A 13,498-nucleotide genomic window follows, 5' to 3' on the forward strand; every position below is an offset into this window, starting at 1 on the left:
ATACCTCACTCCTGCAGAACACTGTCCTGTATTAGGATGTAAGTAATTTTGTGTGTTGATGAAATGGAGTTTGCAAGTGACCGATATGCCAGCTGCACTTCATAAGTTATGACTGTGGTATAAAACAGGATAATGGCTATATAGGCAGAAAAGGCTATTTTGGGGATACCTTATCTCAGTTGAATTATAAAGCCAGTATAATCCTACAATGCTCTTAAAACATTTTTGTAGAGTTTATTAAGAAACTGAATAATCATGATTGGACATGAATAGGTGTCTTAAAGCATTATAATTCTTAATATTTGTATTTAGTCATTAATGTATTTTCTGCCTTTGCACAATTGCTTCATTTAAAGGAAGACTGCAAATGGTATTGTTTTTCTTTTTAGCTCTAAGGTCATATTTGCCCACATTGGGCATTCTCTTCCTTCTTTAAGAATGCGTAATTAACAATGGTCTCTGAACCTGCTTTATCCAGTGCCTGCAAAATGAGTTCCTGCAGCTTCACCTGATAGAAGGGGAACTATTAGTAGCTGTACCCAATGTTCAAACTTCCAAGAAGACAGAATGCTGCATATGGAACATGCCTTGACTTCAGTTCTTTTGAGGAGTGAGAGTCCCCAATTCAAATCTGTGTAACGTCCCATATGGTTCGCACTCTGTTCACCCACACTTGACGTATCTATTTCTAGTATTGTTGATAAAATAACCCTTTACAGGTGGCTTATTTTATGACTGCGTTGGTTTTGTGCAAACAGCCTATAAAAGCATCAGGGAAAACACTCTAATAGTGAGCTGTACTTATCTGCTAGATGCCTTATCTCATAGAAATGTAATCCAGTGAGGATTTTTTGAGAATTGTTGATTGTAGTGTTGAAAACTGGCAATAACTGCTTTTACATTAAATGGAGTCAAGCATAGCTTAGTTTCATATTCGGCTTTTTTCTTACAGTGCAATTTGGTGCATGTAGTGAATTATCCACAGAAAGCATGATGGGGCATTCAGCAGATAGGCATGTCTTGTATCGCAGTGGTGACTAATACAAAATAATCTTGTACTTTCCTAAGCATGCGGTTCAAATTCCAAGATACTCCAGCTGATTGTGTATCTTTCTAATGTTTCTTGTCTTGCATTATTATAGTCTGTGGAAATAGCTAAAAATGAAATTGGCTCTCACAAAAAGAAAGTAAACTTTCCAATACTCTTATTGCTATGAAGAAACAGATTGTAAATATGTATTCATGTTTGCTGTCTTTCCAAATCCAATAAAGGATGAACGTTCAATATAATCAGATTACCTGTAAAGGTATTCAGACACTTTAGCAACATTGCTTTCAGTAAGAGTTAGGTGCCTAAATATCTTTAAATTTAGTCCTTAGTGTCCCCCATCATTAGAGTTTGCCTGTGAAAACTCAGAGTTGCTTCACCAGCCATGTCAAAACACCTGTGGCATGTACACAGTTGCAGTATTCAAGGGCAACATCACCCATGGGATCCTCGTTTTTTCTTTTCCTCAGTGAAAGGGGAATGAGGCAGGATTTATTTGGACTTCAGTCTCACATCCTGCTTAAAGTCAATGCTGTGGACTAAAGGAGGATGAGTGTCTCCTTGTGGCATCTCTTCTGTCCCCTGACTGAAGGAGTCTGAGATGTGTTTTGTGTAGTGTTCTGTCACCTTTTGATAGTCACTCAAATTTCTGCTTTCAGTGCAGTCACCGTAATAAACTGTTAGGGAATAGAGTGGTAGGAAGGGCTTCCCACTTCTGTGAGCAGTTAACACTTGGTTATTAGAATTTTTTAGAAGAAAAAAAATGGCTGAATTTTCTTATTATATCCATAGTAACTGAGTTCCACCTTTCCAGTCCTTTTCAAGTGTGCATACTTATTCATATGTGGCCAGCATGTCTTTGTCCCGTTGCAATTTTCATTGCATCTTTTTCTTTCTCCTGGAGTTTGTTTTTATGAAGGAGAACCTTACGAGATGAAGAGATGGAAGGGCAGTTCCATCCAACTTTAAAGGTCCCTTCCAACCCAAACTATTCTATGATTCTATGATTCAACTTCTAACTTGAGGTTAGAAATAGATACCAAGGTGTACTTGTTTCACTTGTGAGACACTGCAGTAGTTGAGAAAGTATTCCTAGTACTCCAAAGGAAAAATTAATTGGATTGACGCTGCCATGAGCAGCTTGTTCCTGTGATGGTGAGCCTGTGGAAGGCAGTTCTTGCTTTTATGGCACATAGCTTAAATTGCAAAAGCCTGATGGAGATGTGTCTAATAGTGTTAGAGTACGGGCTTTTGTTCTCTTGCTTTTTTTACTCCTGAGAATCTTGTGCTTCTTCAAGGAATAGGTTGCTCTATTCAGTTACAGCCAGAGGTCAGGGCAGTTTAAAATAATTTCTAAGCAGGAAACTTTAAGCATTCCCATTTAATACAGACAGTATTTAAAAACACTTTTTCTATTGTGTAATACCGGGATGCTACCTCATTTGAATACCAAACCATGGGTCTTTTGTATAAGACCTGTGAAAATTTCTGTAATATATTGTAAATGTCAGTATTTTAGGTCATGGCTGTAGGTTGCAACAGAATGGTAGATGCACTTTTTCATTTTACAATTTATGTAGCCCACATATATATATATATATATATATATATATAGCTTGTGTATGTACATTCATACATGCTGTTTTCACAGAAGATAAGTATACTTTAAAAAAAGAGAAAAAAACCAGCAAGGGACAAACTGGTAAAGCAGTGCGACTCTGTAGGTGAATGGTATAGGCCAGCCCACTTCATGGATGCTTGTTCTGTCAATGAAAAAATTCTGAAATGCTGTCAAAAGCATCAAATATTGTGTGCTATGCTAAATTTCTCTGTATTTTTACAATGTGATATGCTAAGTGGAGAAAATACTTACTTTAGAATTGCTTTCCCTTCATACCTAAATTGTCAGAAAGTCCTTTGAAAGACCTGATGTGGAACAAGCAAAAATTATGCATGTTTTATTCAAATATTATCTGAGGAACCTTTTTGGATAGGGTTTGCTTGCAGCAGCTATGCACATAAGTGTTTCCTTACATTGTGTATGATGCAATGAAAAGGTCTCCAGTGTAGCAACATCTACTTGCAACAACACGTATTAAATTGATCTCAACTGTTTGAACCTTAGGGGATCAGGCTCTTGCTAATCTGTAGAGCTATAAAGTAAATGCTGAATCCCAACAGGGGAAGGTGCTGATGTTTGGTTGTTTGCTTTGCTTGTTATAAATTGTAAGATCATCAAGGAAACGTTTGCATCCTTTTGCCATTACATGTTCTGAACAGATCTGTGTACATAAAAAGCATTGAACAGAAAAAAAAAATTATTTATTTGTTCTTATAGGGAATAGTTAACTTACTGTTTTGAGAGAGACTGACTTTTTTAATACTAAATAATACCCAGTGGTGAATTAATACACATGTATTTTGGAGTTATTTGTCTCTGTCTAATACTTTGAAATGTATCTTCTGTTAACATGGTGGTGTCGTTGGTGATTGTGTCTGTTCTGTGCCTACCAGCTTGGTTTCCAAGGATTCCAACCCTTGCAAAGGATGTTACTCTTCTGAACAGGAGATCGCTTAATTTTAAAGCATGTGTTGATTTAATACCAGATTTTTTCAAAGAAAAACAGCACCTATGGGGAAGGGTGAACTATAAGTATTTCAGTAAATATAAAGATCACAGAGGCGTGAAGACCCTAGGTTTTCATTTTGTAACCTGAGAAGGGGAATAAGTCCAGAGGGATCTCATATCTTCTCCCCTTTGCCTCTCCTGTCACCCAGATCTTTCAGATTTTGTGTTTTGCTTTTCACCTTGAAATTAAAAGTAACACTGGAATAGTTAAATGAAATCAGTTCTATTACAAAAACAAAATGAAACACTAAAACCCCTAAAGTTGTTCATGGAATCACTTGGGGTAGATTCTAATTTCTGTAAGGGAAGAGGAACAAGTAATATTAATAGATGATACTAGTAGATGATGAAGAAAGGAAGATACCTGGAACTCTGCTCTGTCCAGCAGGTTTCTAGATGCTGCAAATTATTGCTAAATTAGGAGTGTTTGGTATCACAGTCTTCTAGTGGTAAACTACACATTCAGTTTATTCTGTTTCTTCCTTTTAACGTTGCAAATAGGGGAAATGCTACTGTGGAAAGCTGGTCATCGATTAGGGTGAGGGAGCTTTTCACTGTCCCTGGCTTTCAAAAGCTTACCAACATGTGTCTTCTGCTGAAGAGAACAAGTTCAAAATGTGTACAGTTTACTTGCACCTAGGTGGAATCAGCTCTTTTATGTATCTGTAATTACTGAATTAAAATCCCAGTCTGATATATAATATTTTGGAAATCACTGCTCAAACTTCTTTCTGCTCTTTAACAACATTGCTTATTTTTCCAGGTCTTTAGTATCTTGTAAGAGCTGCCTGTTGCTATAATCAATCAGAAGGTGATTTTTCTTTTCTTAATAAACTGAGTGGGAAGAGAGAGGAGCAGTGTGCTGAATTCTGACAGTTCCTAGTTTGTTCTTCCTCTCTGCAAAACTGACTCCCCTTGTTTTCTTGTTCTGCTTTGCTCTGCTTTTTCATAAATCATTTCCCTTATATTAATAAAGGCTAAGTATAGAAAATGTTCCACGATGGTATTTCCACTACTCTTAAAACTAAGATGCAGTGAAAGGTTATGTTGCAGTCCAGTAACCATCTCTGCACCAGCAGTACATGCCGTGAAGAGATGAATATTTTGATGAATGATTGTGTATGTAGTTACTCTAAAATGTATTTTATCAGTGTTTTTGTAAAAAGATGTAAGATAACTTTGAGTCCAAAACAAAATAGTAAATGAAATGCCAGAAGGCTAAAATCTCTTCTTCATATAGAAAAAGGTATGTTTTGGCAGGTGTTTAAGTTCCATTGAAGCTGAGTGCATGGATGTTTTTTGGACCTCTGACTGTAGACTGAAGCAATCATATGCATTTGTTCCTTGTGATGACTTTGTGATAACTTTTCCTTTGATTAAAAAAAATAAAATCACTTACAGAAAGGCTGGATTAGATATATTTGGTGAATTCACTGAATGTGGCCCAGTAACTTTCAGGATTAATAGATATGTTATCTATATCTATCTATGTGTGACAGAGTACTGCAGCTCTTTTAAGATATCAAAAAAGAAGAAAATAAAATCTGTAAGCTCAGCCTTAATGAAATGTGTAAAAGAAGGATTCTTCCCCCACTGCACCCCCTGCTTTTTTAACTTTCAATGCAAAATATGACTCAGATGTGCAGCTCAGATTTTGACCTCTTGAATCTCCTTACAAAAGTCCAAAATAGCCTCAGTCTGATATAAATCTTAGTTTTGCCGTTATGAAATGTAAAAGGAGTTGCTGTTTATAGAATCTCTTTTTGTTTCTCTACTTTTCTCATAATAGTTGAGGCCTGATATCCTTGTTTAAGTGTTTCTAGGTAAAATCACAGTAATTCACAAGCATGAATGAAAAATTTGGATTCAAAATGTGTTCTGCCACTGGGGATTTAATATACAAGACAACCAAATAATGAATAAAATGCTCTGTGCATGCATTAGATAAGAAAGCATCATCTTGCTCACTTGCTAGTAATTAAGTTTCTAAATACATTGAACTGCTACTTATGATTTTTTTTCTTCTTAGAAGCAATTTACACCATTTACCATTAAAATTGATAATCAAAGCATTAAAGTGTCATGGTCCTGCTCTCATTTGTGCATTTACACTTGCGCATGTTCGTGGAGGTCTATCATTTTGTGTGCTAACTCTTCAAGTTTTAACTAACTGAATAATGACAACACAAGTCACCCAGCCAGTGTGTTGTGGGATTAGTTACTCCTTTCTGCAGATTCAGGTTAACTGAAGAAAACGAGTCTGGAGAGTATTTTTTTGAGGAAACTTTGCAGTGCTTTAACATGAGATATACATACAAACTTTAACCTATGAATACATAAAGAATTCCTATCTCTTCAAACAGATACCGTGCTTGAAGATTACAGTGTATTACTTTTTCCTTTCAGGAATCCCTTGTTAATATTGTCCACCAGAAGCTTTTGTCTGGGAATTTGTTTTTCAAAATAACTGTTTTGTTGGTCTGTGTAGCCAAAGCACAGGTCTTGTTTTTTGAGCAGTAGATTTGTGGTGGTGTTTAGTGTGCATAAAGGTGTTAACAGTGTGGAAGGGGCAATAAATGCTTCTCTATTAGCTGGTGGGGAACTTAGGTTTTTCATTTTGCATCTCAGAGCAACAACAACAACAACAAGGTACAAGGTTTACTTCACTGATACCCAAATTTTAAACATCAGGTGTTTATTAACACCTTATTAAATATTAAACATCAGGTGTAATGCTAAACATAGACATGGATAACTTGCATACAAGAATATTAATATAACTGGCTAAATGGATTTTTAAATGTTCTAAACCAGATTTAAGAATGCTATAAAGTAAAGCTAATGCCTTTTAGCTATAAAGTTATTTTGTGTTTTAAGTAGCTATACCTATATTTTAAATAGGTAAATATATATGTTTTGAGTGGCCTTAGGAAAGTCAAATCAGAAGACTGCATTCTCTATAGAGTGAAAATATGGTATTATAACTTATGTCAGCTAACATGGTTCTAAGAAAAGTTTTCAGACAAATGGTTAATGATTTTGATGATAGAAGGCTTGCTTGATAAAGATAATTGTTGAGGAATATAATTAGACTTCTGTGGTATGTGACAATCTGTTAAAAATAACACTATCCAAAATCATTACAGCCTTAAATGAAATAAAAACTGGCTTAACACGTTTCAGAAAGCATTGTACATAGCAAAAATTGTTATCCCCTGAAAGTTATCCTAGTAGGAATTTATTATTAGTTTAACATTACTTTGTATTTTTATCAGTTATCTAGAGGAGAAGAAATATTAATTCTGGTAAAGCTAAAATCAGTTATACTAGAATAAATTTGGTTATATAAGGTTATATAATCCCACTTGATAAAGTAAATTATTTTGAAAAATATGCATTTTAATCAAATAAAAGTAACAAAGAATGTAGCACTTAAGAAGAGACTCACAGAATATTGATTAGAAGAGACCTCTAGAGGTCCTGTAGGGCTATTGCCAACACCAGATCAGGTTAGGTATGATGTTCTCTAGATGAGTCTTGAAATCCTTGAGGGCTGGAGATTTGCAGAGCTTCCCTGAGCATCTCACTCAAGTACCGTGCTGTCTTCCTGGTGAGAAGCCTGAGCCTCCAAGTTAGAATTTGTAGCCGTTGAGCCTTTCACTGTCATCTAACATTGCTGAGAAAAACATGCCTGCATGATGGTTGTAACTCCCCTCCAAGTAGTTGCAGGCTGCTCTTAAACCGCAACCTTAGTCATCTTCTCACGGAACTAAATGAGGTCTGCTTTCTCAGCTTCTCCTTGTAGGCCATGTGCTCTAAAGGCCCTGGCATCATAGTCCTCTCTTGATAGCTCTCCACTATCAGTATTTCACTACCCTTCTGTACACAGGAATGTTTGATTATGACTTCTAAGTCATGATAAATACCCTGAATGATGAAAAGGGAAGCTAGTGCCCTGTGGTAGCTAATAAAGCTCACAGGCTTCATTATGACATGGGAGCTGAATGCTGAGAGTAAGTAATGCTTCTGCTTCAAGTGGCCAGATGGAATAGAGAGAAGCTTTGGATTAGTCAGGAATGAATATGTCTTAGTTTCCTTTTCAACACAGAAAAGTTAGGGTCAAGCAAAACTTTTCCTTTGGTCTTCATTTGGACTAAGTGAACAAAACTGTTGTTGGACTACTGGTTCCAATTCTGATAGTGACACTTCAGAGCGACTAGCTTTGAAGAAGAGTTTATAGAAATAATACAAGGTTTGGAAAATATACCTTATTTGAAAGAAGCTTCAGGAATTCAGTTATTTGGTCTGTTTTCTTTGCTGAAGGTTAAGAAACAATGTGATTGATGATTCTTATTATATATATGAGTGCCAACGTGCAAAAGATTTCTGGTGCATAAGGTGCTTACTCCTAGCAGGAAGATTTAATGATATCTTGTGGCTGGAAGCTGAAGCTAGACAAATTCAGATTAGAAATAGGGCTCCTTTTTTCAACAGTGTTGGTAAATAATGATTGGAATATGCTGGATAATGATGGAGGGGCTAATTCCTCATGTGGCTCATCCTTATAAGCTATAAATCCCAACAGCCACCTAGAAGTTGCTTCAATTGTCACTAAACGCATGACAAAATATTCATGTGTTTTTAGTGAATAGAAGTCTGCCATCACTCTGAGTTTGGAAAGCCTCCAGACTTAGAAGTTTGGATTCAAGTCTCCCAGGAAATATTTAACCAACCCTGCTTGTACTACTTTACTGCCTGTAATCCTAAAGTCATTGTGTTTGCTGGAACCTTACTCAATGGGAGCATCCTGTGTTGCCTTGGAAAGGCTTGGCTTCACCTGATGCAAATGCTTTAGCATAACCTGTAAAGCCTTCCCTAAGTATACAAATTTGCTCTGGGAACAAAAATATTGAGTAATTCCAAATCAAGTCAGGATCTGAAGCAGCTCAACCAAAGAAATGTCCCTGCCCCATCTAATTTCAGCAGTTGCCATGTGTTATCCTGTGCTCCAATTCCACATGTCCCAGGGCCTAGATTTTTATATTATTAGGGGGTGATGGGGCTCACTGCCATCTTTGAACTTCCTACCTATGCAGCTGGACTGTCACATATATAGAGTATTCTTTGGACTGTGCCAAGTATGAGAAATCCTAATGCCTTGGTGGGTGAGACCAATCCTGGATCAGTGCCTCTACTCTTGATGTTACTTTTTTTTTCCCTTCTCCTCCTCTTCCCCAGCATCTGAATTTCATTCTTAGTCTTGGCATACCCAGTAATCTGTTTGATCTTCTACAGATACTGTTTGCCTCAGTGTACTGTCTAGCATGTTGTTTGGGGTGTTGCTTTTTCAAAAAGACCTAATTAATATCTCTCAGAGGTTATAAAGTAAAGTTTAGTCTCTCCAGGTGTTTCATTGCCATATTCTATTTGGCAGGTCAGTTGCTTATCTAATTTCTGTCTCTGTCAATCTTCACATTTTGGTTAGGAGGATTGCTTTTATGGTATCCAGATAAAAAACAACAAAAAATCCTTTTCCGATGTCATTATTAGCAGGGTTCTTTGCATCTGAAAACAAATAGTTTGGAAGATGCTCGTCATTCCCTGAATCGTTGCAAACTCGCTTCACCTCCTGAATGATTTTACTCATCACATAGCTGTTTCACTTTAATCACTCACTAAATGAATTGGTGTCAAGATTCATTGCTGTGTGTCTGTCTTAGTGGGGGGAGGAGACAGGACACAGTCACCTCTGGGGTAGGGGAGCAGGTGGGAGACTGAACTGCATGATTCGAAAAGCCACCCAGGGGAAGTCACATTTTGAGAAATTACTTTTTTCAATGGCAGTGCCAGAATAAGCGGTTCTAGTGACTGCCTGACTGTTGTTCTCACTCTTCTCATTGACTGCTCGTTCATGTCAGGTATATTTATTTGTGTGGCCACAGGATGAAACAGATTTGGGAACTGATCCAGGCTCTTCCGTTCCTAAGAAAAAAAGGAGTGTTTTTAGCCTGGATTGTTTCCTCACTGTGGTTTGCTACATAGCCACACAATCAATGGTATTGGCAAGGTGAGGAAGGAAGAGGGAAGAGAAAAGAGTGTTTAACTCATGTACTACCTCTGAAAGAAACGATCACAAGTGATCCTTGAGCAGGAGAAGCACGGTCAGCCTCCAGAACTGTGGGATTACCTAGCCCTAGGTAAAGCTGGAGAGAAATACTAAGGACTTCTTCACATATCTTCACTTTACTGGTCACTTCTGGTTTCCAGATGTTGAGTTCCCAGTACTGTCCATGCAGAATTTGAAGGCTCGGTAAACATTTTTGGTTTTCAGCATTATAGCTGAAAGAAATCACCAATGAGGGCACATCATCTGTCATATGGCATACCATTTTTAAAGTGTTATTTTAGCATCTGTCTGCCGGGCATTCTTGTATATTTATTAAGATATGTGCAGCACAAAGCAGTTAGAAGGATGTGAAATATGCTTTGTTGAAAGATCATGCAATTAATATTTTCCTATGTGAATTTATAACATCTACATTTTTTGTAACGATCTGTTTCTGAAACGTTACGTTATACAGGAAGTTAAATAAGACACCATGAATAAAACCTTTCTTTTAGTTTCTTCATTCATTAGATCAGATGCATGAATGTTGGTTATATTGAATACCCTAAAAGAGGTGTGTTTGCCAACTTTTTTCCCCACCCACACACCACCTCCTAATTTTGTCTCTAACAGCCCAGATGTGTTTCTGCAGAAGAAGTGTTTCTGCAGTGATAATTGTAACACTTAGAATTTGCAGATTAGGTAACTCAGAAAAAGCAGGACTATTTTGTAGCACCTTAATTTTGAAGCTGGTGACAATTTCAAAACTTCATTACAAATTCTGAAATGTTATAGTCTGTGTAATATCTTTGTCTAGAAATTAAGTACTGCTTTATAGCATTTAGCAAATGAAGGTCTAAAGGGACCTCAAGGTATGATTTTAAATTGGGGGGGGGGGGCAGATTTCAGGCGATGATGTGCATGTTGTGGGGTGGATCTAAGTTCTGCTGAACCAACGAAACTCATGGTTTGAACCTGCCTCAGGGCATACTTTTAGAAAAAATTTATAATCTCTAAAAAGACTAGACAAATGCCTGTTTTAAAAGCCAACAGCACAATGAATTCCATAGTCCCCCTTGGTGACCTGTTTCCATGTGTGACTATACTTAGAAACATAAGGTTCCTATTCTTTCTATTTCTACTAGTTGTATCTATTTGTTTAACATTGCAGTTTAGATATGCAAGACTTACAAACTCTGAGAATTTTTTTCAAAGTTTAATGTGGTCTGAAACAGATTAACACAAAAGATCTTATTCTGGACTGTTGCTCACTGCAGGGGAAGATTTTGAAATCATATAATACCTAGATAATGCTTTTTTTTGAAAAGTAATTTTTTCTTAGAACAAAGCTGAACAGCTGTCAGGGGTCCTGAGGTAATGCCTGATTTTGGTGAGGACTGTAGTTCTTGGGGCTGTGATGTGTGGTGTCGCTGTTGTCAACCTCAATGTCTGTTCCAGGGTTGAGTCTTCTACAGGTGCTGCCTCTGGTTGGGAATTCTGGCAGAAAGGAAGGCAACCTCAGACCGTTTGACAAAATTCCCAGCCATTAAACATGGGATATTTTGAGTTTAAAGTTTTTGGTTTAACACTTAGGCAGTTTCTGCCAAAACAAAACACTGAGCTATTTTAGTATTTCTGAATTCCTGCCCAACGTGCCCTTTGTTACCAATTGTAGTTAGTGGCTGTTTGATCTGAAGACATGATGACTAGTGACCACTGCCATGCTGTATTCCTCCCTCCCGTGTTCAATGTTCTTCTCCTAGGATAGTGTTTGCTAGTGTTTTTTTCCAGTCTTCTCTTTACTAGATTGTAAAAATCCATTTCTTTAACCTTTTCTCACAGATCACACTTTTAAATCTTTTAATATTTTCGGTTTTGTCTTAGATTCTTAAGGTGCCACCTGGAAGTGACAGGAAAATTTCTGTTGTATAAAAGTAAAATTATGTCAGTACTTATTGTTTATTTCTCTCTTCATTGCTTAATAACCCTCAATTTGCAGACATAGTCACTCTCAAGTGTCTGGATTATGGATTAATCAGGTTCTGTGCCCCTCAATACTTGACTGTAGGACATTGCTGTGGCATGACTGATGTTGATGACAGCTGCTCAGATGGGGCTTCCTCTGTGTACTGCTGTTTAAGACTGCACCCATGCTGTGCAGAAATGAGATTACAGGTTTTTCAGAACTGAACGTTGGTGTCATTCTTGATTGTTTCTACATTGGGTAATGGAGAATGATCTGACATGAGTGGGAAATTCACGGAGGGTTACTAATCGGGGGTGTGGTAGAGGAACAAGATGTTTTCTGTAAGTATGGAGACCTGTGAGTTACTGTGTATGCTCTGTGTTGTGTGACTCGCATCACTTGCTAATCAGAGTGGGGAAAAAGATATGTTAACCAGTTCAGAAAATAGTCAGCTCTGACTTGGGAATTGCATTAGCAAACCTTTGTCTTGCTAGAACATAACAGCCCATATGCTGTCTGCATTTAACCAGATCTCCTTGTTAAGGACAGAGGGAGTTGAGTCTCAGTAGTAATGCCAGCACTGTATTTCTAGAGAAGGTCATTAATAGGAAGAAGCATAACAGAACCCCTGCTTAAAAAAAAAAAGAAAAAAAAAAGGCAAAAAGCAAAAAAAGCATACACCAGTATAAAAAATACAGCTACTCTGTATTTTGAGACAGAACTATTTTGAGGCAGTACCCTGTAATAAAGGCCAGTGCCCAACACACACACTTTAAACTGCATGAAGAACACAGACATCAGATGTCTTTCACAGCTTCCCCTGAGGTGCTTGCAGCTGTTCCTCTAGCCTTGAAGTATGTCTTTAGTGACCTAAAGTGAATACAGCTCGTTTAGATATCCCCAACTCAGCTTTTGGTAGTTGCTGTGGGTGCAGAGAGGAGTCATATTACTCAAAAGCTGTCTCAGATCCTGATGAAAATCCTTTTTCTGTATCAAAACGTTCAGCAGTTGCCCTAGACAATATTATTGTGGACAAATTCACAAGTGTAATCTAAGACAGGAAAATCCTGAAATAGTCACCGAGTGTTTTGTCTTTTCTGTTCAGCTATTTTGTAAAGTGTAGAAGAAGAGAGGGGAACTCAAAACATAGTGCTGCTAAATGAAATACTACATCACCTTTCCCCTGTGTTATTTCTGTGACTTCATCAATGTTTTACCTTTCCAAACTGGTATATTAGAACATGCCTTCCACACCGTGTCCTGGGACGCACTTGAGGGGTCTAGTTGTCCTCCCTCACAAAGCATGCAGGAAAGTTACTCCTGTTAGTGCTCCTTTAATCCATTACCATCCAAGGATTCTGTGATAGATGACAAATAATGTTTTGATTTTGATTAGTTGATTAGAAGTACCTATAGACTTGCGGAGGCACCATTCATTTCTCTATCAGGGAGACACTAACAAATGACTGCAGTAGCTGTCTTCGGGGTGCAGATATGTCTATATGTGGGAATTGAATAGTATGGTTCTTTCAGTAATAGTAAGGAACTCCCCAGCCAGTCAGCTGAGTAAAGAAACAAAACCAGCATCTGCATGTAGAGGAGATTTAGGAAGAATGACAGTGACACAGTGACTTGAAAGCAACATAGAAAAGGGAAAATGTGATAGTGGAGACCTTAAAAGCTGTGGAGGCAGGGAGTGGTAAACCTGGACTTGTCTTAAAAGATTAAGGAACAAGGACATAAAAAAAA

At 37.4% G+C, this 13,498-nt stretch overlaps 1 protein-coding gene across 3 annotated transcripts in view; it reads left to right on the forward strand.

Moving 5' to 3' along the window:
• HDAC9 (histone deacetylase 9) overlaps window positions 1-13,498 on the forward strand; it is a 489,787-nt gene that overhangs the window by 40,132 nt on the left and 436,157 nt on the right. The gene's annotated exons all lie outside the window — the stretch shown is intronic.

Source organism: Strix aluco, chromosome 1 (genome assembly GCF_031877795.1).
Source record: "Strix aluco isolate bStrAlu1 chromosome 1, bStrAlu1.hap1, whole genome shotgun sequence".
Classification (NCBI taxonomy): domain Eukaryota; kingdom Metazoa; phylum Chordata; class Aves; order Strigiformes; family Strigidae; genus Strix; species Strix aluco.